Here is a 13,151-nt window from a genome sequence, read left to right as displayed (position 1 = left end):
TGGTGGCGCTGCTGGAGGTGATTTTTACCTGTAAAAAATCTCCATAAACATCCACCAGGACACCCCTGTTGGAAGGGATTTGAGTAAAAAATCCAGCTCTGCATTTTCCAGCCTTTTTTGAGGTATGGAGGAAACAGAGGCAAAACAGGAACAGCATAAATTCTGGATCTGAAAGGAGAAGGAAAGAACCTGTCTTACAAATATAATTTTTCATGGTCTTGTCTGTGCAAAATGAGAGAAAAAGAAAGTGAAATTCTTTTTCTGGGCCCCTGGCTCATAGACACGCTCAAAGACATTTCTTCACAACTCTCTCTTTATGAGAAATGGCATTCTGCATTTTTTTGGGTAGTAGTCGTTGGGAAAGGACATTTCTTTCATTAATAATTTTTTATTAATAGGCCCACAGCCTTTCATGAGTCAGAATTCATTCCCCAGCCCAGGAAAGGGCAATGCCATATTTTAAGACCCGATTTCATAAAGGAAGAATTTGACTGACATCAATGCATTTCTTTCCCCCTGGCTTGCTGGGCTGAGCTGTTGTTCAGAACATCAACAGTCCTGTAAGTCTCCAAGTAATTAAAAATACTGCAGGGTGGAGGCTCCTGTTCTCACGTGTACTGAGGAGACTCAGCAGAGCTGCTCCAGCCAAGGTTCATCCTTGAGGAGCAAAAAACATCCCAAGGAAGAGGTCTGGCTTGGACAAAGGTGGCCTTGGTTTGTTTTCCTGATGCTTTGATAAGATTTTGGGGTGAGTAAGGCAGTTAATGATTGAGTTTTTAGATCTTGGTTTTCACTGATGTAAGTGGAGATAAATCCCAGAATCATGGGATGGGTTGGAAGGGATCTTGAAGCCCATCCAGTGCCATGGCAGGGACACCTTCCACTGTCCCAGGTGCTCCAGCCTGGCCTTGGGCACTGCCAGGGATGCAGGGGCAGCCACAGCTGCTCTGGGCACCTGTGCCAGGGCCTGCCCACCCTGCCAGGAACAATTCCTGCCCAACATCCAACCCAAATTTCCCCTCTTGCAGTTTGAATCCATTTCCCCTCTTCCAGTTCCTGATCCAGAGTCCCTCTCCAGCTTCCCCTGCAGATCCTGAGTCTCCACACAACCTTCTCTTCTCCAGCCTGAGCATCCCCATCTCTCAGCCTGTCTCCAGCCCCTTTATCAACCATCTCAGATAAACTCTGCATGAAGGCTCCAGGGACACCTCCCTGTGGCTGTCCAGGGATAAGGGGGTTTATAAAAAGAGGAGAAAAGGACTTTTTAGATGGGTAGATAACAACAGGACAGTGGTTTTACACTAAACAATGGAGGGCAGGGCTGGAACAGATGTTTGGAAGAAATTCTTTACTCTGGGCCTGCTCCAACACTTCCCCGTCCTCCTTGTGTTGGGGACCTCCCATTCCAGGTGCCAATTTGTGCACACACACATTTTCCAGGCAATTTAGGAGCCAAAACACAGCTCAGCCTGGCCATCTCCTTATCTCTGCTCCTCCCAGAGGTGGCTCCTGCTGCCTCCAGCATGAGTTCATTTTTTTGCAGGAGCATCCCTTGGGATTTTTGCTCAGGACAAGTGTCCCCTGTCCCAGCACCCAGGGCCCTGGCTGTGCCTGTGACTCACAGCACACACCCACGGGTGGCATCTGCAGGGCCTTTCATCTCCAGGACTCGGCAGAGCTTTTCAAAGGTTTGCAAATTAAACCTGACAACACCTTTGCAAAATAGGTCTGGGCTGGTAACCCCACGTAGCAATTAGGGAAACTGAGGCATGCACTGTGGAGCTGGCAAATTTTTCAGCAAAATGAAAGGTTTTTTCCCCTGAAATCGCTGTGCAGCCTTTTGGCTTTCTCTTATTTTTCATCTTTTGCATTCTCTTATTTTTCACGGTTGTGACCCTTCTAAATCCTCACTCTTTTTTATGAATATCTCATGATGCTGCTGATGGTCATTTAGAATTTCATTTTGTTGTCACTGTACCAAAAAGTTTGGGTGTTTTATTAAAACATTTCCACTCTGCAACATCGCTGCACATGGTTGCTGTTGGAAATCCTGTCATCCTGATTTTTAAATTTTTTCTAAGCCTTCTGATATTTACATTCTTGTAATGAACTTTCTCACACTTCATGTAAATAACTTATTGTTTGGCATTCTTTTATGGAGGAGGAGAAATTGGATGGACTGTTGGTTTGTCCAGTGTCATTGTCATTCCACTGTCACTTTTGGAAGTCTATAAATGTTGGAGGCAGTAAAATAAAGTCCCTTTTTTACCTTGAAAGGAGCAGAGAGTTTGCGTCGTTTTGTTTCGTGTCCTATAGTGACAGAAAACCAATCTCCCCAGGACGAAAAAGTGAAAGAAACTGGGTCCACTTCAAACTAAATAGAACAGAAACAGTTAAGCCAACCCCGGGGCACTCCTTTAGACAGGCTCCAGAGCAGGTTTTCAAACAGCAGCGAGTGATGAAGTCATGGGGAGTCAGGGAGAATTAGTTCAACCAGCCCATGATTCACTGGCCCTGCTTCTCACAACAACTCTGAGCCAAGCAGGAGCAGGGAACCTGCCTGGCAATTGCTGCTCCGTGCTCTGCCCACTAATCCACAGAGCCTTGCGCATCCTGCATATTTCCAGCCCTTGCTCATTTCTTCCACCTTCACACGGAATAAATCCCCGGCCCAGAAAATGCGACGCCGAGGTGCAGCCGGGGTGCTCCTGCTGCTGGGGAGCTCAGAGATCAGCCCAGCTCCCAGCTGGGGAGTGTTGGGCAATGGCAGGGCAGGACAGCAGCTCCCAGGGTGACAGCAGAGCTGGCAGAACGAGTCCAGGGCTCCCCCGTGATCACATCCAGCTGGGGCACTGGGGGCAGCTCTGCGCACACTCTGGGCTGTGAGTTTGTGGTTTGGGGTGGAAGGGACCTTAAATCCCATCTCGTTCCAGCCCTGCTGTGTTCAGGACACCTTCCACTATCCCAGGCTGCTCCAGCCTGGCCTTGGACACTTCCAGGGATGGGGCAGCCATGCAGAGTGGCTCACCACCCTCTGAATAAAGAATTTCTTCCAAACATCTGTTCCAGCCCTGGCCTCCTGTATTTAGTGTAAAACCACTGTCCTCTTGTTATCTACCCATCTAAAAAGTCCCTCCCTGCACTTTTTATCAACACTCTTAACAGTGGAAAGCCACAGGGAGGTGTCCCTGGAGCCTTCATGCAGAGTTTGTGTGAGATGAACTCAACTTAGATGAGATGGACTCAACTTAGACAAGATGGACTCAATTTAGATGAGATGGACTCAGCTTAGATGAGATGGACTCAATTTAGAGGGGATGGACTCAATTTAGATGAGATGGACTCAGATGAGATGAACTCAGATGAGATGGACTCAACTTCAGAGAGATAGACTCAACTTAGACAAGATGGACTCAGTTTAGATGAGATGGACTCAATTTATCTGAAATGGACTCAACTTAGACAAGATGGACTCAACTTAGAGGAGATGGACTCAATTTAGATGAGACAGACTCAAAAAGTGATGCTCAGATGTTTGTGATGATTTGCCCACCAGCTGTGTGTCCCAGACTGGGGGATGAAGGGAAGGAAAGCTGAACCAACAGGATTCAGGAATCTGGGGGATAAATTTGGTTCAGTTCTGGTCAAGTCCTGCTCAGGATTTGGCTTCCTACACCAGAATTTGGACTCTTAGGGTGCTGTGAGCATCCAAGGAGCTCCTCCAGGGTACCACAGAGGCCAAACACCCTGGCAGGGCTTAAAGCAGGCCTGCAGGCTATGAGCAGGACCATGGGGAACGTTAATCGTTGGCAGAAGTGGCAGGCAGGACACGAGTGCCCTGTTGTGTAAGAGCGATACTGGGTGAGGCACAGCAGTGCCAGGGTGTGACAGCACAGAGGATTTGTGCAGCCTGGGGGACAACCCCTTCCCAGGGCTTCTGCTGAGTCTGGAAAAGGGAAAAAACACAGCTCAGCATTCAGTCAGAGGACAGACAGAGGGGACTCTGAGTTAAAGGGCAATGCCACATCCAAAAGGGTGAATTTATTCATTAAAAATCTAGATCTTGCTCATTAAAAATCTAGATGTTACTCATTAAAAATCTAGATGTTACTCATTAAAAATTTAGACCTTACTCATTAAAAATCTTAATCTGGGAATTAGGGGAGCACCCCGGGGGCAGAGGCCAGGTTTTGGAGCAGCCTGGGACCCCAAAACACAGGATTCTGCAGCCATCAACACGTGGCATGGCTGTGCAGGGATCCTGCATGCCATCCACGTGCTGTGGAAAAAGGAATACACACATAATTTAGAATGAAATTTCTCTAAAACATTCTTCTTCTTCACACCTTTTTATATATAAATTTATATATATATATATATATATATATATATATATATATATATATATATATATATATTTATATATATAAATATAAATTTATAAATATATATTTACATATATTTATATTTATATTTATATTTATATGTATTTTAAATATATATTTTTGTATTTAAAATATATATTTTTATCTTTTTATCTATATTTTAAATATATATATTTAATACATATTTTTTAATTTCTAATATGGCATAGTGAGATAAAACTGGATTTTCAAATAAGTTATTATTTTTTAAGATAATTAATTTTTAGTTTATTAAGCAGAGAGGAGGTTTTTTTAATTATAGGTATTTTGTATTATTTTTTATGTTGTTTTTTATATTTATTTGTATTTGGTATTATTTTTTAGGAAATACAGTTGAAACTTTTTGTAGTTTTATGTGACACGTGGGACTGCTTGGAGAACATTTGCTATTGTGATTTTTTTTAATGTATAATGCTTTTATTATTGTGGATGGATTAGAGCTGCTTTTAGGGTTTTTTTAAGGATGTTTTGTTTAGTTTTAAAAAAGCAATCGTTTTTTATTTTTGGGACACTTTTTTTTTAATTTCACTTTTTTTTATTTATTTTTGGAGGCTGAAGGGTTTTGAGAATAGAGATTTTTTTTTAACAACTTTACAGTCTCTATTTTTTTTTTTTAGTTGCATAACTGTGCAGGGATCCTGCATGCCTTCCACGTGCTCACAGGGCTTGTTGCACCACGCTCGCATTGTTTATAATTAATTAATTAAAGCTGGATTTCAAGGCTTCTGCTGGCTGCCTGCTGAGGCCAGGAAGGATCCCCCCCACACTTTGATGATTAATTTGGTTTCTGTGTCACTGAGTTTGGAGTTTTTGTTTTCTTTCCCACCTGGTTCTCACTGGAGCCTGGCCTGGCGCGCAGAGGGAGGCTGGGTGGAGCTGGCTGCTCCTCTCAGGTGTCTGCTCAGCACTAAAACCCCAAATCCAGCTCAGCACTGAAACCCCAAAACCAGCCCAGCCCTCTGAGCCTTCCCAGCAGTCAGATCCCACTGGAGGCTTCTCCAGGAGGTGAAGAACATTTGGGGGACACCACACGTGCTCTGAGCAGTGAAGGCACCAGAGCTGACCCCAAAATCCACGGCTTTGCCAACATCCAACATCCCCAGCTCCTCTCAGGGTCTGCTCAGCACTAAAACCCCAAAACCAGCTCAGCCCTGCCTCCCACCCCTCTGAGCCTTCCCAGCAGTCAGATCCCACTGGAGGCTTTTCCAGGAGGTGAAGGAACATTTGGGGGACACCACACGTGCTCTGAGCAGGGAAGGCACTGTAAACACCCAGAGCTGACCCCAAAATACAACACCCAGCATCCCCAGCGCCTCTCAGGGGTCTGCTCAGCACTAAAACCAGCTCCAAAGCTGGGCTCAGCTGGGACATTGCTCAGTCACAGGGTGAATAAGTGTCCTTGTTCCAACACGTTTTCCCATTTCACCTCCCAGGGGCTCTGCAGAGCCAGAATTCCTCTGCACAGCCACACACCAGGGCTCAGCTCCCTCTCCTTTGCTGCTGGCCTCGCTCCTCAGGCTTTTCCCCTCCTTTTCCTGATTTCCAGGCACCCAAAGCCCCCGCAAAGCCTCCCCAGGTGCTGAGCTGGCTCCAAAGCAGGGCCAAAGCCACCTCTGGGCGTTTCTGTGCAGGATTTTCTCTGCTGGGATTGCTCAGCCCTGCAGGCTTTTCCCCTCCTTTTCCTGATTTCCAGGCACCCAAAGCCCACCCAAAGCCTTCCTGGATATCAGGAAAATGTTTTTTTACAGCAGGGGTGATAAAGTTCTGGAATGTTCTGCCCGGGGAGTTGGTGCAGTCACCATCCCTGGGTGTGTTTAACAAAGCCTGGATGTGGCTGGGAGGAGGGGAGGAAGCACTGCCCCTTCCTCATCCTCACCTGTCCTGCATCCCTGTCCCCATGCCAGGCTGCCCAGTGACCCTGGGTGCTCAGGAGGGACAGAGGCTCAGTTTCTGTCCCCGGGGCAGGGAGTGCTGCCTGCACAGCTCTGCCCGGACCAGGGCCTGCAGGGATGCTTGGCTTGGGATTGCCAAAGCCAGAGGATTTCACAGGATTTCACGGGAGGCTCTGGTAACACCTGGCTGCCCTTTTCCCCCTCCTTTCCAGCCTGCTCTCCTGCCCTTTCTGCTGCTTGCCCTGCTGCTCTCCCCAGGCTGCACTCCCTGACCTCACCAGGGAGCTGGGCTTGGGCTTTAGGGACTCGGGGAGCAGCTGAGGCACACAGGGAACCATGAAGGGAAGGGAGAACCTTCACAGAACCCCAGAATGACCAGGTTGGAAGAGACCTCAAAGATCATCAAATCCAACCCAGCCCCAGCACCTCAACTCAACCCTGGCACCCAGAGCCACATCCAGGCTTTGTTAAACACACCCAGGCATGGTGACTGCACCACCTCCCCGGGCAGAACATTCCAGAACTTTATCACCCCTGCTGTAAAAAACTTTTTCCCAATATCCAGGAAGGCTTTGGGTGGGCTTTGGGTGCCTGGAAATCAGGAAAAGGAGGGGAAAAGCCTGCAGGGCTGAGCAATCCCAGCAGAGAAAATCCTGCACAGAAACGCCCAGAGGTGGCTTTGGCCCTGCTTTGGAGCCAGCTCAGCACCTGGGGAGGCTTTGCGGGGGCTTTGGGTGCCTGGAAATCAGGAAAAGGAGGGGAAAAGCCTGAGGAGCGAGGCCAGCAGCAAAGGAGAGGGAGCTGAGCCCTGGTGTGTGGCTGTGCAGAGGAATTCTGGCTCTGCAGAGCCCCTGGGAGGTGAAATGGGAAAACGTGTTGGAACAAGGACACTTATTCACCCTGTGACTGAGCAAGACAAATATCCAGCCCATGTGTGAGCCTGCACGTGTGGCTCTTGATTTACTCCCCTCTCCCTTCCCACTGTAAATAGAGAATGAAAAAATAGGGCAGCAAGAGAAATACGAGGCAGGGGCGAGGGGGGAGAGAGCAGGAAGAGGGAAAACGCTGGGAAAGTGACTGAAAAAATCAGAGATAAATATAAATATAAATATCAATATCAATATCAATATCAATATCAATACAAATATAAATGTAAATATTTTATACATAAAAATATAAATATATTTATAAATAAAAATTAAAATATAAATAAGAATATAAATATAAATATAAATATCCATGTAGATACAAATATAAATGTAAATATTTTTATAGATAAAAATATAAATATATTTATAAATAAAAATTAAAATATAAATAAGAATATAAATATAAATATAAATATAAATATAAATATAAATATAAATATAAATATAAATATAAATATAAATATAAATATAAATATAAATATAAATATATATATAAAAATATAAATAAGAATACAAATAAGAATGCAAGTATAAATCCAAAACCTAGATAAGAGCATGAGCTTGGGCCTGAAGCTGCCTTACTCATGGCATTAAGTTGAGGATAAGGTGACAGGAGCTGAGGCAGGGGAGGGTCAGGAGCAGACCTCGGGGAGGGTTTTGCATCCACCACTCTTACTCAGCAGCAGCAGCTCTGAGCTGCCTTGTCTGGGCTTGCACTCCTGGGTCAGCATTCTCCCTCTGCAGCCCCATCCCACCCTCTGGCTTCAGGGTGCTGGCAGCTGCCTGGGAAACAGCTCTGAGTGTGTAATTCCCCTTTTGCAGGGAAATCCAGCAGGATCAGCAGGCCAGCCCGGCGAGGCTGCTTTTCTCCAGGCATCAGCACACACAGGGGGTTCGGTGGCTGGAATTTACCTGGAAATGGGATCGGGTAGTCCCTGACACAGCTCCTCTTCCCAGCTCCCTCATCTGCCCTGCCTGCTCCGTGGTGGAGGCTTGGGAAGGTGTCACTCTGATTTTTTAAGGTTTTCTGAGCCTTCTGATGGTTACAATCTTGTAACAAACTTTCTCACACACTTTATGTAAATAACTCACTGTTTTGCACCCTGATTTTTTAAGTTTTTCTAAATGTTTTCTTCTGATGTTTGCATTCTTGTAACGAACTTTCTCACACACTTTCTGTAAATAACTGATTGTTTTGCATTCTTTTATGGAAGAAGAGAAATTGGATGGGCTGTTGGTTTGTCCAGTGTCATTGGAGAGGTGGCACTGTCACCCTCCAGTCCACTGTCACTTCTGGAAATCTATAAATGTTATCTATAAATCTAAAAATGTTATCTATAAATCTATAAATGTTATCTATAAATCTATAGATGTTATCTATAAATCTATAGATGTTGGACTCAGAAATTAAAAATTCTCTTATTACCTTGAGAGAGCTGCGTGTCCTCATCATGTAAATAACTCATTGTTTTGCATTCTTTTATGGAAGAAGAGAAATTGGATGGGCTGTTGGTTTGTCCAGAGTCATTGGAGAGGTGGCACTGTCACCCTCCAGTCCACTGCCACTTTTGGAAATCTGTAAATGTTGGAGTCAGAGAATAAACTTCCCTTTTGAGAAGGGAGAGCAGCGGTGTGTGCGCTCGTGTTGTTTCGTGTCCTGCAGTGACAGGAAGGGATCTGCAACCCAGCAGGAGTGTGTGGACACCAGCCCTGGCTTGCAGGGATGGGAGGGAAATTTGGCATCTGAGGGAAGCTGGATGGAAAATGTCTGATGTTTGCCTTGGAAGGGAGCTGAGCACGGCCCTGACGTCAGTGGCACTGAGCTCATGGCTCCTTCAGCACCTGTTTGTGTCTCTTGCAGCCCCACCATGGGATAGCAGGGCCTTCAGCTCTCAGCCTGCCCCAGGGGCTCCATCCTGGACAGTTCCTGCAGCCTAAAGTCCCCTCAGCAGCCTCCACCATCCTGAGGCTTCTTTGCCTCCCTCCTGCCTGCTCTGCTGGCAGACAAAGCTCTTCCCACCCAGCAAAACCAAACTCTGAACGTTCTCCAGCTCCAGGAGCCCCCAGCAGGACCTGGCTCCCACTCAGGGCAGACAGTGAGGCTGAGGTGGGACAGCAGTGACCACCTGCTGCAACCCTGCTATCCATCCCTGCTGCAACCCTGCTGTCCATCCCTGCTGTCCATCCCTGCTGCCCCCCTGCTGTCCATCCCTGCTGTCCATCCCTGCTGCAACCCTGCTGTCCATCCCTGCTGTCCATCCCTGTCCATCCCTGCTGTCCATCCCTGCTGTCCATTCCTGTCTGTCCATCCCTGCCCATCCCTGCTGTCCATTCCTGCTGTCCATCCCTGCTGTCCATTCCTGCTGTCCATCCCTGTCCATCTCTGTCTGTCCATCCTTGCCCATCCCTGCTGTCCATTCCTGCTGTCCATCCCTGCTGTCCATCCCTGTCCATCCCTGCTGTCCATCCCTGCTGTCCATCCCTGTCCATCCCTGTTGTCCATCCCTGTCCGTGTTGAGCACGGGCAGGGAACACCTGGAGCCTGGGCAAGGCAGTGAGCCCGGCCTGCCCTCCTGCCCAACCTTCATTTCATTAATTGCACTTGCCTTGGAGGCTCCATCGAGTCCCAGCTCAGCCTTGAGTGGCGTCCTGGGGCTGGCTGGCACCCAGGGAGGGGAGCCAAGGGGTGGAGAAGGTTGGGAGAGGAAGCTGCAGCAGGGAATGGCCTGGCCCTGGCATTCCAGCGCTCCCTGGGGCAGTGCCCTGGCAGGGGGACACGTTGGGGACACACTGGGGAGGGGAGATGGAGACGAAAGATGAGCATGGAGAGGGGAAATGGAGATGGAGAAAGGAGAGGGGAGATGGAGATGCAGGGGGAGATGGAAATGGAGATGGTGAAATGATGGAGATGGAGAGGGGAGATGGAGGAGGAGATGGAGGAGGCGATGGAGATGGTGAAATGATGGTGATGAAGATGAAATGGGAGAGGGGAGATGGAGGAGGAGATGGAGATGGAGAAATGAGATGGAGATGGAGGGATGAAAAGGAGGTGGAGGAAGGCACGGAGAGGAGAGATGGAGAAAGGACATGGAGAGGGACGATGAGGATGGAAAGGGGAGATGGAGATGGAGATGATAGGATGGAGAGAGGGGAGATGAGGATGAAGGGGGTGATGGAGAAATTGAGATGGAGGGAGGAAATGGAGATGGAGGAAGGGCACGGAGAGGGAAGATGAGGATAGAAAGGGGAGATGGAGAGCAGCAAAGGACATGGAGAGAGGAGATGGGGATGCAGAGGATGCCAAGGGGAGAGGCTGGAGAGCTGTGCCAGCACAGGAGGTGCTGTGGGGCTGGCACCCCGCACAGGCACCAGCCACTAGGTGTCCTCCCTGGCCCACGCACGGGTGTCAGGGGCCCCAAAAACATCTGGGTGTGTTAGGAAATCCCTCCAGAACCGGCAGGTCAGTCCCTCTCCAGGGAGGAGAGGGATTCGGAGAAAGAGAGCTCAGAGGAAAACAATTTTTCTGTAATAATTTCTGTAGCACTCCACTGAGCTTTCTCACTGCCTTCCCCAGGAGAAATCCTGGGAACCTTGTGCCTGCTGCTCTCTGTGAAGATGAGACATAAACTTTAAGGAATTTAGGGATTTTAGAGGAGCTGAGGTTTTAGTTAGAGATAAGCTTTATTGGAGTTAATTAAAATCAATGGGTAGGCCCTGATGAAGTTAAGAGTTAGCAGTTAACTAATAATTGATTGCTTGGCAACACAATGCTGGGTTAGCTGGGTTTATAATGAAGAATACAGAAACTGATAAATGGCTTTTAGGAGCATAAGACAATTGTGGCCTCCTCTGTTCTGAAACCAATTGAAGATGGGGAATGGGAGTTCTACCAAGGGTTCATTTGTCAGATTTGCATTGAAAATGTAGAAAGGCCAGAAGGAGGAAGACTTCATTTACTTCCTCATTTTGGGACACCTCCCCATGAAAGGGACCAGTGACCCATTTCAAGGAACAAAATGCACATGCTTAATGGCTTTTGAACTAATTACCATGCTTAATGGCTTTTGAACTAATTACCATAGGCAGGGAATGGGATGTACCAAAGTTATGAATATGCATTTGTATTTTGGGTATTCAATACCTGTATAGATAAAAGGGCTCTGTAATCACCTGTAAATTGTGCTGTGTATTTGGGAGCTATCCCACAATAAACAAACACTTCCTAACTCTAAACTGTTCGAGAGTTTTTGTCCGTCACAGTTGGATATCGGTACCAGATCAACATCCATATTTTTAATAAATCAAAGCGAGTTACGGCCACAACCCGGCAGTTCCATCCCCGTGTTCCCTCCCCGCTGAAATCCCCGGCTGCTCCCTTATCTTATCAGCACGCCCATTATCCCCTCCGAAGCACCGTGTAAACATCCCGGCAGCAAACCGCTCTCCACGACGATTTCCTCGCCAAACAAAAGCCACTTCCCGGCTCGAGTGATGCTCGAGAGGGACGATTCCTGTACCTGCTGCTGTTTGAACAAGCCGGGAGCAAACAGAGCTCCTTCCTCTGCACCTGCTCGGAGTTTCATCACTGGAGGTGCCTGTGGGAACTGCTCATTAAAATCCTGGCAGCTCGTCAGCTCTGCTTAGAGCTGGAATTTGGCTGAGGGAGGGAGATAAGGTGGGCAGGAGCTGCCAAGGGAGGGATTTTTACGCTCCAGGCTGATGTCTTGTTCCAGAGGATGGCACCTCCAGTGGCACAGCAGGGATGCCAGGGATGAGTGGGGAAGGGGTTCCTTGTGCTGGTGTTAAAAATAGGTTGGAAAGCTGTTCTAAAACTGTTGATGGATCGTTAAGCATGTGCTGCTAGATTGGTCATTATATTGTAAAAGGGGTTAAATGAGCAGTTATAGGAAATAGGAAACACACCTCAGTAAAGTGCATCACACCCCCAGGGAAAGGAGCCAGCCTGGACAGAACTGTCATGGGCCAGTCAAGCTCATTAAACCTTCATGCAAATGAAGGATCCAAAAAGAAACCAATCCAAAAGGACAAAAAACAGAAACCAATCCAAAGGGACAAAAAACAAACAAAAAAAAACCCAATCCAAAGGGACCAAAAAAACCTCCAAGGGAGGGATTTTTACACTCCAGGCTGATGTCTTGTTCCAGAGGATGGCACCTCCAGTGGCACAGCAGGGATGCCAGGGATGAGTGGGGAAGGGGTTCCTTGTGCTGGTGTTAAAAATAGGTTGGAAAGCTGTTCTAAAACTGTTGATGGATCGTTAAGCATGTGCTGCTAGATTGGTCATTATATTGTAAAAGGGGTTAAATGAGCAGTTATAGGAAATAGGAAACACACCTCAGTAAAGTGCATCACACCCCCAGGGAAAGGAGCCAGCCTGGACAGAACTGTCATGGGCCAATCAAGCTCATTAAACCTTCATGCAAATGAAGGATCCAAAAAGAAACCAATCCAAAGGGACAAAAAACAAACAAAGAAACCAATCCAAAGGGACCAAAAAAAACCTCCAAGGGAGGGATTTTTACACTCCAGGCTGATGTCTTGTTCCAGAGGATGGCACCTCCAGTGGCACAGCAGGGATGCCAGGGATGAGTGGGGAAGGGGTTCCTTGTGCTGGTGTTAAAAATAGGGTTTTTTTGAAAAATGGGTTTTTTTGGTGTTAAAAATAGGGTTGTTTTTTTTTTTTTTGAAAAGCTGTTCTAAAATTGTTGATGGATCTTTAGGCATGTGCTGTTAGATTGGTCATTATATTGTAAAAGGGGTTAAATGAGCAGTTATAGGAAATAAAGTGCATCACACCCCCAGGAAAACGAGCCAGCCTGGACAGAACTGTCATGGGCCAATCAAGCTCATTAAACCTTCATGCAAATGAAGGATCCAAAAAGAAA

The sequence above is a fragment of the Molothrus aeneus genome, chromosome 22, assembly GCF_037042795.1.
Source record: "Molothrus aeneus isolate 106 chromosome 22, BPBGC_Maene_1.0, whole genome shotgun sequence".
NCBI lineage: Eukaryota > Metazoa > Chordata > Aves > Passeriformes > Icteridae > Molothrus > Molothrus aeneus.
This window is presented reverse-complemented; position numbering follows the sequence as displayed.